This window comes from Lithobates pipiens, unplaced genomic scaffold (assembly GCF_037356315.1).
Source record: "Lithobates pipiens isolate NorthernLeopardFrog02 unplaced genomic scaffold, aLitPip1_a1.2 Scaffold_16, whole genome shotgun sequence".
NCBI lineage: Eukaryota > Metazoa > Chordata > Amphibia > Anura > Ranidae > Lithobates > Lithobates pipiens.
The window spans coordinates 513,065,155-513,081,676 of record NW_027507748.1 but is presented as its reverse complement, the minus strand read 5'-3'; the positions used below and the strand labels follow the sequence as shown (position 1 = coordinate 513,081,676).

The window sequence follows — 16,522 nt, the reverse complement described above, 5'->3', positions numbered from 1 at the left end:
TACACAAAAATGCCAAGTTATAAAAATGTTACCCAAAATAATGTTTTGTATGCACCAAATATGTTGGTTTGTTGTAAAACCCTTTTCTAAACGCACATGTGAATGTGCTTTGAGTAAAAAGTGAAATTATCAACAATGTGTGGCTTTTTTTTCAATGCGCAAAAGCAGTATTTGGAGTAAAATTGCTAATTTCTGTGGCAACGGGTGTTATTTACTAAAGGCAAATCCACTTTGCCCTCCAAGTGCAGTTTCAGGTGCACTTTTGCAGTGCACTTGTAGTGCATAGTGGATGTGCCTTCAGTAAAAAACACCCACAGCGATGTTTACTTTTCCCCAATCACGCCATTTTCATGACCCCACATATTTCTGCCATGGTGCAGAGACTGTCACCTCATCTTGCTGAGAATTTGGGTTTGTACAGTTGTTAAAAAAAGCACAAAAAAAAACTCAGTAAAAATACCTATGAGACACCTAAAACAAAGCCAAGCAGTAAATGAAAACAAAGATTATTGGATTTTCAAAGAAAAATTTATTTAAAAAATGCCTCTCAGACATTGTCTGGCATATTAATGGCCCCCCTACCCACAAAGTACTCCATGTATTGGTTTCTGACCTTGCGGGCGCTTTGGGGGGGCAAACCAGGACGAGCAGCTTCAAGGGCCATGAGGTTGTCATTTTCTGGCAAGTCTGCATCTGGGCCAACTGAGACCACATAGTTTGAGGAATGTTTTTTCAAAAAATTGTGCAGAACGCAGCAGGCAAGCACAATGTGATTTAGTTTATATTACGCCATGTGTATTTGCATCAAAAATAGGTGGAACCGGCTGGCCAGTATTTTCCGAAAGTGTTCTCCACAACTCTTCTGGCTCTGGCCAGCCAGAAATTAAAGATCCTCTGTTCCGGGGTGAGGGTCCTCATCGGGAAAGGCCGCATCAGATGGTTTGACAGAGCAAACGCCTCATCCGCAACAAAAATGAACGGGAGTCCTTCAAGATTCTCCTCTGGAGGTGGCAAGCCCAGACTGCCACTCTGGAGATGCCAGTAGAATTCCGTCTGTGCGAACACTCCACCATCCAACATCCGGCCATTTTTCCCCACGTCCACATAAAGGAAGTCATAGGTCGCTGACACAACCGCCAACATCACAATACTATTAAACCCCTTGTAATTATAATAGTAGGACCCCGAGTTGGGGGGTGGGATAATCCAGACGTGTTTACCATCAATTGCAACTCCACAATTGGGAAAGTCCCAACGGCTGGCAAAGTGGGAAGCCACAGTCTGCCATTCCTGTGGCATTGAAGGAAACTGTGGAGTGAAACAAGAAAAAAAAATAGTAATTTTGCACATCAACATTGCAAGCAGATTAGACACATACATTTTTGGACAATATCAGTATAACATTTGAGGAAATTAGTATTTAAAGCCTAAAGTATAAGGTCCCCTTATCAGAGTCATCACCCCCCCATCCCCCCATCTGATGGGCCCTTGCAAAAAATGAGGGGGGTGTTTTGGACAGGTAACCCTCTCCACTTCATTGAGAGCTGAATGCAGAAATAATGTGTGATACTTTGGCCAGCCCTTCCTTACTTACACTATTGGCAGCCCACCGGACAGGTAAGAAGTGTCATAATACCAAAAAAAAGGAACAAATGGAAGCACATTTGGACATTCTGCTATTACCTATCAAGATAATAATAGGAGAAAAAAACTTGAAACTGTAGCATTTGAAAGTATTGAATTTGAGGCAGGCCCTTGCACTACATGCTTTGGTGAATTCGTCCATAAATCTGACCAAAAAAAGGTAGGCATAGTGTGTATTGGGTTTGGCAAAGTCAGCAGATAGAGGATTGCTATCAGCTGATCTAGCAGTTGGGGGGGAAGGGGGTTCCTAATGAATTTGGCCCAACCAAAAAAAAATAATAATCTGGCACTCTGCATGAATTTAAGCACCCACATAATGTAGACATTTTAGGGGCATTTAGGGGAAAGCAATACTATGGAGCTGACAAAATACGTTGCTAAGTGACTAGGCTATTGGTTTATGGCCCCAGAAGGGGAAGTTAGTGAAGGCAAATATGCATGAAGGACAAAAAAGGAACTTGAAAAGCTTCCAGCATGCATGAGGACAAAGGGGCACAGCATATCAATTAGAGCATATTGCAATCATGGTAATTAGGGAATGAGGAAAGAAATCCAATACATTAGCAATCATTAAATACATAGAATGTGATGTTAAAGGAGAAAACTTACCTTCATATAGTCCTTCTGCAGGACCTGAATGATGGCAGAACAGGTCTCTGGAATAATGATCCCCAGAGCCTGGGGGGAGATGCCTGTGGAGAACTTGAGGTCCCGAAGGCTTCTCCCTGTCACCAAGTAGCACAATGTGGCGATGAGCCTCTACTCCGGAGTGATGGCTTGGCGCAGGCAGGTATCCTGCCTGCTGATATAAGGGGACAGCAAAGCGAGCAGATGGTGAAAAACGGGGTCTGTCATCCGGAGATAATTCCTGAAATCATCAGGATTATTCTCCAGGATCTTACGAAGCAAAGGCATGTGCGAGAACTGGTCATGCTGGCGCAACCAATTCTTGGTCCACAAACTCCTCCTCGCCCTGTTCATGGACCGGGCTTGTGACAAAGCTAAAAGCCCAACACCAAGCCCCTGCACAGCACAAACTCTATGAGGAGTACGTACACGAAACATGGCTTAAAACGGTCGGCTGGTGACAACAGAAAGCACCGATAAACAGCAATGCCTGAAAGAACGACCTGAAAAGCAGAAACAAGCAGAAAATAAGCAATGCAAATCAAAGGGTACTATACCAAGATATAGTCCACAATGAGCAACAAATGCTTACTGACTACACGCACCGATAAGCAGATACGCACCCACAAGCACAAACTGAAGAGCAGTAATGAACTGAAGCACAAATCTGAAAAGCGTGAATCGTCTCTCACCAAACTTCTACTAACGCGCGATAAACACGAGATCAGCAGAAGGAGCCCAAAGGGTGCTGGACGTGGTGCTGAACTTCCTTTTTCTAGTGCCGTCGTACGCGGCTTACGTCACCGCGTTCTTGGCAACCAGAAATTCCAACAACTTAGTCCAACCGTGTGTATGCAACAACACTTCCGGACCACTTCCAGACAAAATTCGTCGGAATTTATCCTATGGATTTGGTTGCCGGAATGTCCGACCGTGTGTACGGGGGCTTACACAGTAAACAATAACCCTTTCAAGGCAGCCATACATTAAAAGAGAAGTATGCTTTTTTTGTAGATTCATACTTACCTACAGGGCCATCTTCAATATTGATTGGATAATGGGCAAAAATGTTCTGCCCCCCCCCCCCCCCCATGCAATTTCACTCTCCACCTGCTCGGAGACATAGAATAAATAGCAGCTAGACTTAAAATCAGTTTACTGCATCAGATCAGGCAGCAATTGTGATTGGTTACCAGCAGTTACAACATATCATTACTGCTTAGTAAACTGGTTGCTAGAGGCTAAAGCACACATCACGGCTTACTGATTAGTTGCTAGAGGTTACAGGAAAGGATTTCTGCTTAATTGGTTGCTAGAGATTACTGTACAGTATTTCTGCTCACTGATGGGTTGCTAGAGGTTACAGCACATCGTCTCCTCACTGCAGGGGGACATGATCTACATATGAATGCCGCCTTTATTTATATATCAATACCACCGACCGCCGTTTATTTACATTTAAACACAGGGTATGCAGGTGAGTCATCTGTGCACAACAATAAGGCAGAGCTAGGCAGCATTAATACCAGCAGTTCACACTGAGATATTGGGACACAGCACATGACTAAAACTTCAAAGTACAAGGGAATTTAAACTGGGATAGTTGGCAAGTATGAGGCAGCTGATTTGGGCCCCACAACAATGACAGGGTCCAGGGCAGCTGCCCCTTTTGCTCTGCCTTAAAGATGGCCCTGATCACCTAGGCGGATGCAGCATCAGACCGATGCTACCTCAGTCGGAATGACGCACTGCCTGGACTGAATCCAGTGACGTCAGGGGGGAGTGGACTTCATTAAACTCCTGTGACCTGTAGGAGAGGCCAAGTCTAAAAGCTCAGGCTGGACTTCAGCTTTAAGCAATTTTCTTTCCTTCAACCATGGGTGGAAGGAAAGAAAATTGCTCAATACATTGTTGGTGGGAGAGGCCCTCCCACCATGTTATTGTATTTAGACAGGGGGAGATTTTCCACTGTCAAAATCAAATTATCACTGCTATCAGCTATATCCGCAATGAATAAATAAAGATTTAAAAAAAAAAAATGTCAGAAAGGTTGTACTGATGTTTATCAATATCCACCCTACACATACATTGATAGAAATTCGGAACTGAATAAATTTTGATCCATTTAATGCTTACTTAAAGTGGTTGTATGGTCAATTTTTTAACTTTTACCTACAGGAAAGCCTATAATAAGGCTTACCTGTAGGTAAAAAAAATATCTCCTAAACCTGTACGGTTTAGGAGATATTCCCCTCGGTATGCGCCGCTGACTGCAGCGGCGCATGCGCACAAGGGGGTTCTCGCCGTGAAAATCCGGCAGCGCTCGTCCGGCCGGACTGAAATCTCCCGCGCGCATGCGCGGGAGTGACGATATCGCGGCTCCGGCCACTCACAGCGCCGGAGCCGCGATACCCGGAAGAGACGCCGAGGGAGCATGTCAGCTCCCTCGGCGTGGATCGGGCCAGATGTCGGGGCCTCGTTCTAAGGTAAGTATTTCACAATGAGCTAGTATGCGGTGCATACTAGCTCATTATGCCTTTTGCTTTGCAGGTTTAAAAAAAAAAAAAAAAATTGCGGGTTTACTACCGCTTTAACTCTTTCTCAGAAGGAGATAAATTGAAAAACACACACAGATGTGATAAAAGTCCCTTAATTTAAAGAAAATAAAAATTTTCATTGCAAGTCATATCAAACATGAATACAAATATGAATAAAAATATTTTCATTGCAAGTCATATCAAACATGAATACAAATATATATCTCACAAATCCCTACTGATATTTAGACAGGATATTTCTATTTAGGATATTTCTGGCGGTACATAAGTATCAACATCACTTGTGGCATCCTGCATAATGTGACACTACTAGCCATTCATGATCTAATCCACCTCTATTGATTTCTATTGAGGATAATTGGAACACAAATATGCCAGACAGAGATATTAATCTGCTTAAAGAGTCACATGACAGGGGAGAGTTACTTGACAAACATCCCCAATCAAGACTGTACTTTATGTGACCAATGACAGAGAAGTTCTAAAGATTAATGTTTTTGATAACACCAATAATGAAAAAAAATACAAGGAAAGGACACACCAAAATAAGCACATTTTAGCAGCCTAAAGGCACCATACATGGGCAGACTGGTTGTACAAAATCTCAGTAGGAAGGATTCCCCTATCCACCTCGAATATATTGATGGAGGAATCGGATCATTTTTTTAGTTGGAAAATGAAAAAAAAAGAATAATGCATGCCCAATTTAACCCAGAAAATGTAAATGATACCGTGTTACATGGTAAGATAATTAATAAATGTTTAGATCACATTAGCATGACCGTGACGCAAGACAATATTGCAGCACTGTGGAACCTTTCACCTACTTATTATAAGGGCGGATTCACATCAGATGGAGTCAAGTGCATTTTTAATCTGCATCAAAAATGTATGCACAGTGTTTCCATATATTCCAATGTCAACTTCTAACTTCAGCTTGTTCAATTAAGCTTTGACAAAAAAACTTGGCAGCTGGGGGTGTGGTTTGGATGGCCTCAGGAAGGACGTGCTCTGCTGAAGCTCCCCCCTTGGCCTGCCTGCACAGCACGAAAACCTGCACAAATTACCCCTGTAACTATGAGAAAACTGAGGAAAAGCAAGGACATCAACCTCCAGGGACACAACACCCAGTCCTCCTCTGAACCTCATTATCGAATACTTTAGCCATGAAGCTCCGGCGGGACTACATGCAGCCAAGATGGCGCCGGCTCCGTGCACTGCAGCCTGCCCCTCTTCTCGATGAACCTCTCCGGGAGCTGGGACAATCGGGTATGGCTCTGAAGGGGATCTTCTGGCTGCACACACCTCAGCTCCCTCTACCAGCTCCCTGATCGGGATCCCCACACCTTCAGGAGGACATTTGCTAGAGACCCTCCCCCAGCCATTCCCTCCCTGTCTTGTGGAGACGATCCACACCTGCTCACACTGCCCGGCCATCCTCCTCCTGGGACTCCTCAATCCCTGAATGGGACCCCCACTCTCTCCTACAGCGGTCCCAGGCTCACAGGGACAGGGCACCCTCCCTCTCTCCACTTCAGATGGAATCACCTCATGCCCAAGTACTCCTTCAAGCACCACTTCCATCAGGGCTCCACAGGGCTCATTCCCATCCAGGGTGCCCGCAAGGATCTTCCAAGAAAAATAAGCTGCAAAATACTATCCCCCACAAACCACCTCAGGGAGACTATCCCCTGCCAGAGCCCTACTCGATCCCAATGCAGGGCACCTATACCCCCACTACAATGAACTCTGACACTAAACCCAAGACGTACAACTCCTGGCGGGACTATGTCCGCTGCATGCCTACAAAACAGGACTTCTGCATGCTTATTCAAGAAGTGCGCAAAACCTGTAGATCTGAGATCAGCATGCTGCGTACTGACCTCTACCATCTATCTACTAAAGTCACATCCCTAGAGGAGGATGCATGCGACACCAAGCTCAAACTCTCACAAATACATGCAGGCCTTGCCTCACAAGCTTCTACCCTCAGGGACTTTCAAAGCCACCTCGAGAACCTAGACAATAGGGGCAAGCATAAGAACATCAGGGTCCGCAGTCTCCCAGAGGCAACCCAAGATGAAGATTTACCCTTAACCCTAAAAGCTATCTTCAATAATATACTAGGTCACTCACAATATCAAAAGTCAAATTAGATCGGGCCCATCGTGCTCTCCACCCCCATGGATCGGTATCCAGACCCCGAAACATGATATGTAGGGTACACAACTGCACCTTCAAAGAGGAAATTATGAGAAAAAATGCACAACATGCACACTATTGACTTTGATGGCGCCCCCATACAGCTTTCCCTGACCTGTCATGGATCACTCTTCAGCAACGATGCTCCTTACAACCACTCCTCACCCTACTGAGAGATCATCATTTTTGCTACCACTGGGGTTTTCCCTTCAGCCTCACGGCGAAGAGAGGTGGGAGGCTCACCACCCTACGATACCCAGAAGATCTCCAATCTTTTTGTAGAGAACTGAACATTCCTGTACCACTTACTCCCAACTGGGACCCCCTACCGGCTCCTCCTCCATGCCCAGATCCCTGGATCAGGTTACCGGAAAGGAAGCGCCCGAGGCCGCACCCCTCTGACCCCTCCCCACCATCTCACCAGGGCTGAATCTTCACTCCCTGGAGGCCTTTTTTGTGTTGCTAGCTTGATGACTGGTTTCTTCCCCCATCCCCTTCCACAATGCTCCTAAATGGAGTTTGCTAGTCCCCCCCATTAAAATGCTTAGATTTTTCTAATAAGAGTGCACATGCATGAACACACCTCATATGCTAGTATGATTACGGTTACCCTATGGATCTCTCCTCATCACAAATGACAAAAGAACTCCCTCTTCCCCTCCCCTTTTCCCTCCCATTCCCCTTTCCCTTCCCCTCTCCACATTGTTAACTGGGATGTTAGACTACGCCTGTCAAGATCCTTTCCCCCCCCTGGAGTACCGAACCGGGGGACACATCTATGCCAAATTTTGAGGCCTTTGGACTTCATCCCTCTTAATTTTGTTGAACCCGAGCAAGTAGCTCAACCAGTTGTTCTTGGGTTATAGTTATAGTTACAGTTACAGTTATTACCACTTGATAATTGCAGGTTCATTTTTAACTACAATTGCAGGCAGTCCTGGGAGTGGGTCACTCCTTCCATGGGTCTGCCACCTGCTCTCCGAATGGTTCCCTGTCCCATTTTTTATGACAGCGGGTTTTTTTTGTCACCCCTGTCAGGAGGAACCTTCCGGAGACTCCCAAACTGCCATCTTTTTTAGGTGGGTAATACTGTGATTTTTTTTGCCTTCTTCTCTTTTCCTCTTCATGACCCTTTCCTTCCCCTTCTCTTCTACTTTTTAACCTATTGGATGCCCCCATCTGCAGGGTCTTGAATCTCCAATCCGAGACCCCTCCGGGGAACCAACCTACAGGCCCCCTGAATGTCTGGACTCCGCCTTGCTATTCTTCTTACTGTATCCACCATAATTGACATACTGTCACTAAATGTGAAGGGCCTCAATTCCAATGAAAAGCGTAGCCTAGCCCTGCGAGAGTTCAAGTGGTCTGCAACTTATATTATTTTTATCCAACAGACACATATCACTAAATCTGGCACCATGGCATTTGCTCTTAAACACTTTCCTCAAATATACCTTGTCTCTAGCCTGCACAAACGAGCGGGGGTAGCAATCCTTTTTAGACAGGGATCCCCCTTCCATTTGTAATCCCTGTACTCAGATCCACTAGTCCATTGTCTCATCCTATGAGGCACCTGGAAGCGGACTAACCTTACTTTATGCAACATCTATACCCCAAACACTAATCAAAATTCCTTTCTGTCCAAAGTGTATAACCGTTTGTTTGCGACCCCCCACCAATATCTGGTCATTGGAGGACACTTTAACCTGACCTACTCCCCAGGCCTAAATAAACACTTTGTAGGGCCTGGAAAACTTCCCTCGGCAACTGATAGTAAATCCACCCTCTTTCACCAATTGACTAGGAGGTATGCCCTATTCGACACCTGGCGCACCGCCTATCCGTCAGCTAAACAATTCACCTTCTACGCCCACCCTCACAAGTCCCACTCACATCTAGATTATTTTGTGTCAATGTCCCAACCCTGAGAGCCTATACAGGCTCAGATATTCAAGCAATTTCATGGTCTGATCATGCCCCGATCAAGATCTCCCTGGCACTCTCCCCTGGATCCTTTAGAACCTACCACTGGCGCCTAAACACGTTTCTGCTCAAACATGGCCCTTCCAGAATGGAGCTGGAATAAACTCTGCAGCTGTACTTCACAGAAAACAGCTCTCCTGATGTTTCTTCCACCTCCATTTGGGAGGGTCATAAAGCAGTCTTCAGAGATCAGTGCATATCAATCTCCACTGCCCTAAAATGTAACGCCAATGCAGCCCGCCGACTATTATTAGACAAACTCAGACAATTGGAGTTACGCTTACTATCCTCCCCGTCCCTAACCATCCTTAGGGAACTTATAAGCACTAGGGCTGGGCTGAGAGACATCGACCTGGGTAAGACAGAGAAAGCACTACTTAGGCTATGCCAGACCTAGCAAGATGACTTCATAAACAGGCGGCAGCTACCTCATCCACCCCTCTTAAAGATGCAAATGGCACCCTTCAGTCTCATCCCTCTAAAATTGCCCAACTCTTTTACGACTACTATTCAACTTTATACCCGAGTGCGCCACATAACGCTCCTGACTTATCCCAAGCCATCCTCTCCAACCTAGCAGACTGTGATCTTCCTACTCTATCCTCCTCCACCCTAACTAGCTTCAACTACTCTATTTCTGACGAGGAAGTATCCGACACAATTAAATCTCTACCGAATAACAAGGCCCCGGGCCCGATGGCCTACCATACCTCTACTACAAAACCTTTCTACCACTTCTGCTCCCTCACATTACACCTCTGTTCAACTCTTTTCTGTCTGATACACCTATCCTGAGAGACATGCAGACCTCCTTCCTTATGTTGATCTCCAAATGTGCAAAAACAGAACAAAACTCTGGATAGCCGCACTCCGGGTTGAGTAAAAAATAAACTGCCTTTATTTCTTCAAATGCAAGTGCAAAACTCCATTGAACAACACATCACTGCAAAGGGGAACAAAAAATAGAACTAGATTGCTGACGCATTTCACGCTACAAACAGCGCTTACTCATAGCTGAATAGCTATGAGTAAGCGCTGTTTGTACCGTGAAACGCATCAGAAATCTAGTTCTATTTTTTTGTTCCCCTTTGCTGTGATGTGTTGTTCAATGGAGTTTTGCACTTGCATTTGAAGAAATAAAGGCACTTTATTTTTTACTCAACCCGGAGTGCGGCTATCCAGAGTTTTGTTCTGTTTTTGCACATTTGGCTTATGTAATCAGCCTGCACCTGGAACCCCTACCTACTTGGAGAGCTAGCAGCCTGTCAGTGGTTTGACCTGGAGCAGTGAAATTTCTGTTTGTTATGTTGATCTCCAAATTGGGAAAGGACCATACACTATGCTCCAACTACAGGCTGATCGCACTCCTCAATACAGACCTGAAAATTTTTACAAAGCTACTGGCAAATTGGTTAAATAACTTCATGTAATAATTAATACACAAGGACCAAGTAGGATTCATTCCCCTTTGACAGGCAGGGGACAACACTCGGAGAGTCATTGACCTCATGGAAGTTGAAAACAGGAATAGGTCAGAGGCATTGCATCTCAGTTTAGATGCGGAAAAGGCCGTCAATAGGCTGAACTGGTCTTTCCTGTTTGCAACACTCCACTGTTCGGTATCAAGGGTCATTTTCCCCGAGCCATTGCTCACCAGTACTCATCCCCCTCGACCCTAGTTTGAACCCCATTTACATCCTTTTCCACTTTCCCAATTACTAATGGGACCTGACAAGGCTGTCCACTTTCCCCTCTCCTCTATGCCCTATGTATTGAAACCCTAGCAGCCCATATCAGAAAGAACCCAAACATTCACGGCATCCCTGTTCGTATTAGGGACTTTAAAATATCCTTATTTGCGGAGAGTGGTCTGCTTAACCTCACACAAACCCCATGTTTCCCCTCCAAATTTACATATAGAGCTAGATTGATACAGCACCTTCTCAGGATACAAAATTAATTATTCAAAGACAGAAGCCCTCCCCCTCAACATAGAGATAAAGGAAAAAGGACTGGTGTCCCCAGTGACACACTTCCATCCCTGTAATATTTAACAAACAACAAAGGATTCGCCCTGGGACTTTAAATGAAGTGGGTACTGTTTCCGCCAGTAAACATAACAGTAGTAAATATAATATATGGTTTATTCAAGTACAATTGTTTACATGGATAAATAACATCAACGGTTGCCAATAAAAAATATATAAACAAGGAGTATTGGTACATAAATGTAGAAGTAGTACATGGTACACGGGCATCATACTACCCGACTAGTTTCGTGAGATCCAGCTCGCTCTTCAGGGGTGGATGTGTGTAACAATGTACCTAGGATGAACAAAAATATATATGTTTGGCAATATAGCACAGTATTAGTTATAACAGCGCAGGGTAGGAGGGGTTGTAGGCCCCCCCATACTTACCACTGAGCTTGGCCATGGCTCCAGGTGTGCGGCCTCGAGACGGCAGCAGCGAATGCCTCCCCTGGGAGCTGAGGGGGCAGGATCAAATGGGACCCCATCCAGGGCCAAACGGAGAGCAGGCATGGCAAAGGTATAGTGATGTATCCCTAGGGTCCTCATTGGTCGATAAAAAGTATAGGCTGTGAACATAAGTATGTTTGTCAGGCATCTGAAGTAGTAGAGTAAAATCAATAGATATTGGTATAAAGATATGTATGCATGTATGCATGAATGAAAGGCCTGAGCCACAAGTTGTAGGGCCATGAAGATGGTTAGAAACCTAGGACAACAGAGGGGTACTACCAGGTGACAAAGTGGACAAAGAGAGGGGGGAGAGAGGTGAACTACAATTGTGTGGGTAGTGATGTATCCCTAGGAACCTCATTAGTCCATAAAGCGTATAAGCTATAAACAAATATATTTATCAGGCATCTAAAGTAGTAAAAGTAGTAAAATAAAATATCAATGAGTATAGGCATAAAGATATGTATAGCCAAGTAAGGCCTGAATCAAGGATGGTAGGGACATGGAGATGGTGGAAAACATAGGGTAGCAAGGGGGTACTGGCAGGTGACAAGAAAAGAAAAAGGGAGAAAGATGGACTCGTGTGGAAAAATCAGCAGTATCCAAAAAAATAAATAAATAAATGAATAAGAGTAAGTGCTCGTAAGGTAAACAATGTGTGAGATATGCAAGTATCAAATAGGTGAATATGGTAAGTACCTGAGTCAGGTGAATATCCTAAGTATAAAAGTAATGAGACACAGCAAGCAATCTCCACAGCTGTGTGTGTCCTCAGTGAAGAGTGAAATGAAATCCAAGCCATGCCTGGCCTCCAATTTAACCCCGGAAGGCCCCAGCAGACTCCGCCCCCCAACACCATGTGTGGATGGCTGACATGTGAGTGCAGGAGGCACCCACTGTCATAGGAAGGCACGCCTATGCAAGCGTACCCCCATGCCATCTGATGATATAGTGCGTCCAGCTATGCCGACGTCTGCAAAATCGCAGACGCCATGCTTCTGAAGCCTAAACATGGTGCCGATGTGTAGGTGTCCCCATCCGCCTGAAAGCAGATGGGGACAGCAGGAGACATGAAAGAGCCTCCCTTTATACACAATCGCAGCTCCTAATGCGAGACAAAAATCGCTAGCGCCAACCGAGGAATCGCATACAGAGCCAGGGTATATAACAATACTGGAATAAAAATTGTGTTGGAGAATAAGTAACCTAGTATAGTATCAAACATACCCCTCAACATACCCCACCAGACACTGTCTGCTCTTTCACAATCATTCAACTACGCGTGGAAGACTTCTTCCTTAAAATACCTCGGGGTCCACCTCACACCAACCTACAACACTCTCTACAAGGCCAACTTTCCCCAACTCTACACATCTATTAGACCCTCCCTGGCCAATTGGAAATCTCTAAAACAATCTCTTTTTGGCCGCCTTGCGACCATAAAGATGACAATTCTACCTAAACTTCTCTACCTCTTTGATACACTGCCCATCCCCATTCCAGCGCAGCAATTTAAGAACCTTCAGGGCGATCTGATAAAAATATTCCGGAATTATAAGAGGCACTGGATTGCTAGATCAGTCTTGCATTGCTTCCCCCCCGCAACCCCAACCTTGTGTTCCCCAACATAGCCAAATATTATCTGGCAGCCCAGTTGTGCCCTGTAGCCTCTTGGTGCACCCTCCATGCTTATAACCATTGGACATAAATTGAGAAGCTGTGGCTGGCCCCCACCCACCCAAATTGCATGTTGTGGAGTTCAGATGTACCTCCCAGTGGGTTACAGCTATTAGGACCAATGGTGCTCCTACGAATGCTATGGTGCCGTGCAAAATAGACATATTCGCCTACCACCACTTCCTCTCTGGTCACCTCATTTCTATTTACACCCAATGTCCTGGACAGCTTGACCTCACAGATGTCTCTCTTTTGGATGGATAAGGCACCCTTTTGCTACAGTCAATTGGTGGATACTAGAACCACAATCTTACAATCCTTTTAAGATCTGCAGGATGCCTTTGACTTGCCCAGACAGGCTTTTTTTAGTTACCTACAAATACGCCACTATGCACAATCTTTGGTAACGAAGCTTCAATTCTTCCCCTTAACCAAATTTGAAAAAATATGTCTAGAGGGCTTGTCCGCTAAAGGTATGATTTTGCGCACCTACCAGCTCCTGACCATGGACTTGTCGCCAACTGGACATTGACATGCCTATATGCGCGAGTGGGAGCAGGCCCTGGTTTAGGATATACCCCTGAAAATGTGGCAGCGCATATGGCCACAGGCCTTTTATTTTATTCCATTGGTACCAAACCCCTGACCTGCTTCACTCCATATACCCCTCGGCCGATCCCCGCTGTTGGCGCTGTTGTAAAGATATGGGGACGCTATATCATACCTACTGGACCTGCCCATTAATAGTCCCCTATTTGGCAGATGGCACGCTCTCCTTACTCCATTCCATCTTTGGCTATTGGGTACCCTTCAACCCAAAAACTTTTCTCCTTAGCCTCCCACCCCCCTCTTTTTCTAAATTGTCAAAAAAGCTCTTAGTCCAGGTGCTAACAGCAGCGCAGTGTTTGGTGGCCCTGAAAAGGAAGAAAGAAGAGGGAACCCCCCTCACTGTTTGAACTGCATTCCAGGATCAGAGATGTTAAAAGGATGGAGTACCTGACAGCCTCCCTAAATAACACTTTTGATATACATAATTGAGTGTGGGAGTTGTGGGAGCTGTGATGAACCCTGACCTCGAGGAGGTCGCTTGTGCCTGTGGTTGGTGTAACCGGGTGGTGCGGAGCTCCCGGAGTGGGTGGTTGTCCTCTCCTATCCTTTCTCCCCCACTACTCTCTATCTGGTCTCCTCTACTTTCTCTCGCTTTTCTGATTCTCTCTAACCCTTTCATTATATTCTTCCTCTCCTCCAAACATCCACACACACGTCTGACTCTCCTATACTACAGAAGTTCTGGATCCTACTCAACCAATCTGATAATGCCACATACTCTCCCTGGATGGATTTACATGTCTTAACCACATTTTTTCACTGGCTATACTGTATGTTGATAACCTGCCAGATGCATGCTCTCTACAGCAATGCGTGTTCCCTTTTATTTTCTGTTGGACATTTTTGAAAATCAATAAAAATTGTCAGTTTTCAAACAAAAACTTGGCAGCTGATTGGTTTCTGTGCAGAGCTGCACCAGATTTTGCACTCTCCAGTTTTAGTAAATCAACCCTACTGTGAAATATATTCACAGTGAATCAGCTTGCGCAACATTTTTCTTGTTTATAATGATGGACGTTTAATCCATTTTTTTTTTTATGTTACATGATTTTACATTTTTTTACATACAAATAAGGTAATTAAATATGTTTTCAAATGTGTAAGTTGCTGCTTAGAAAAAAAAAGAGAAACCTAAAAAGGTATATTTTCTATTTCTATCTATCTAAAAAAAAGGCTAATTTCATTTAAAAACACAATAGAATTTTCTGCTTTGTCTGCCACCTTATACAGATGTTTTTATCAAATACTTTTGAAAGGGAATTGCATTGCTGTCTCCTTCAGCAGGTGAGAGGGTCATTTTCTTAACAGCAATACTCCGGCTTCTGTATGTGTTTTTGGATCCTAACAAGTTTGAACTTCTGAGTAAGTAGACTGCTTATTAAAAGTGCCATGCTGGAAACGCTACATTTGTTAATTTATCCACAGGCCAGACATAACATAGGGATCTGCACAACTTTGTCAGATAAACTTTTCAGATCAGCCTGCATTGTGTGTTATTAGGACATGTAGTTAAACTAACATTTTTTTTAAATGTCAGTATCTCTTAAGAGATAATGCAGTCGGAAAGCTCTTTTCATTTTAATACAAGGTTAGATGTGATTTACTTACAGATAAGCATTTTGAAAGTAATACTTTTTTTTCCTGTGGCATTGTATTTTATTTACATGGTAAAAGCTGGGCACTTTGAAAAAAAATGCACTTTCATTTTCAATAGACTTTGATCTGCGGAGTTTGACAGCTCCAGATATCTGTTTGACTGCTGTTTTGGCTATTCAAAGATAATGAAATGTAGCCATAGACAGAAGTTGATAATGTGATATTGATGACCGGTCTTTTCTTTCCAAAACGTGGTGATGTCATTGTGCAAAAGTAGTCAGCCTTAGTGTTCCAGTGAGAAACATCTATTAAAGACAAACTGAATTCTGGGAGCTGGGAAAAAAAAAAAAAAAAAAACATGCGGAGGTCAAAGGACTAGTCACTAGTATTATCTAAAGCTGATCTTTTTCTCATACTCTTTTTCCCTATGTGAAGCAGCCATCACATTTCTTTGCTTCCTTGTGTCAAATCTAAAGACAGGAGGTTTTTTTTACCTTAAAACTTCTGAGAGCAGTGGCTCTCCTTGGTCTTCCTCTCCTCATTGGCTCACAAAGCAGCAGGATCCAAAGGCTCCTGCTGCTTTCAATCACAGCCAGTAAGCCAATGAGGAGAGAGCGGGGCAGGGCTGAGCCATGTTCTGTGTATGAATGGACAACGTCCATTCACAGGAGCACTGCTCAGAAGGGGGCCTGCTCGAGTGCCCCCATAGCAAGAGACTCACTATTGGGAGCATTTAGCAGGAGAGAGGATCAAGGAGCAATGGCAGGGGACCCAAAAAGAAGAGAATCGAGGCTGCTCTGTGCAAAACTATTGCAGAGTATGAAAGTATAATATGTTTGTTATTTTTTTATTAATAATCAAAACCTTTAGTATCACTTTAAAGTGGTTGTACACCCTTACAAACCACTTTGGCCTACAGGTAAGCCTAGATTAAGGCTTACCTGTAGGTTCAAGAAATATCTCCTAAACCTATACGGTTTAGGAGATATTTGCCCGAAGACAGGCACTGCTGTCTACGGCGCATGTGCCGTAGACAGCGGTGCACAGGCGCACTGAGCGCGGCATTGTCAGTGACGAAGTTGCCGCGCGTGTCGGCTCCCGTGCGCATACGCAGGAGTGACGTCATCGCGGCTTCGCCGAATG

The 16,522-nt window shown here is 44.5% G+C and overlaps 1 long non-coding RNA gene across 1 annotated transcript; it reads right to left on the bottom strand.

Moving 5' to 3' along the window:
- Positions 1-11,160: 11,160 nt before the first annotated feature.
- Positions 11,161-12,287, bottom strand: LOC143984436 (uncharacterized). Its single transcript, XR_013274860.1, has 3 exons — positions 12,197-12,287; positions 11,435-11,613; positions 11,161-11,339 (listed from the first exon to the last, which is right to left on the bottom strand). It is a non-coding gene; the product is annotated as an uncharacterized LOC143984436 (long non-coding RNA).
- Between the last annotated feature and the right edge of the window lie 4,235 nt (positions 12,288-16,522).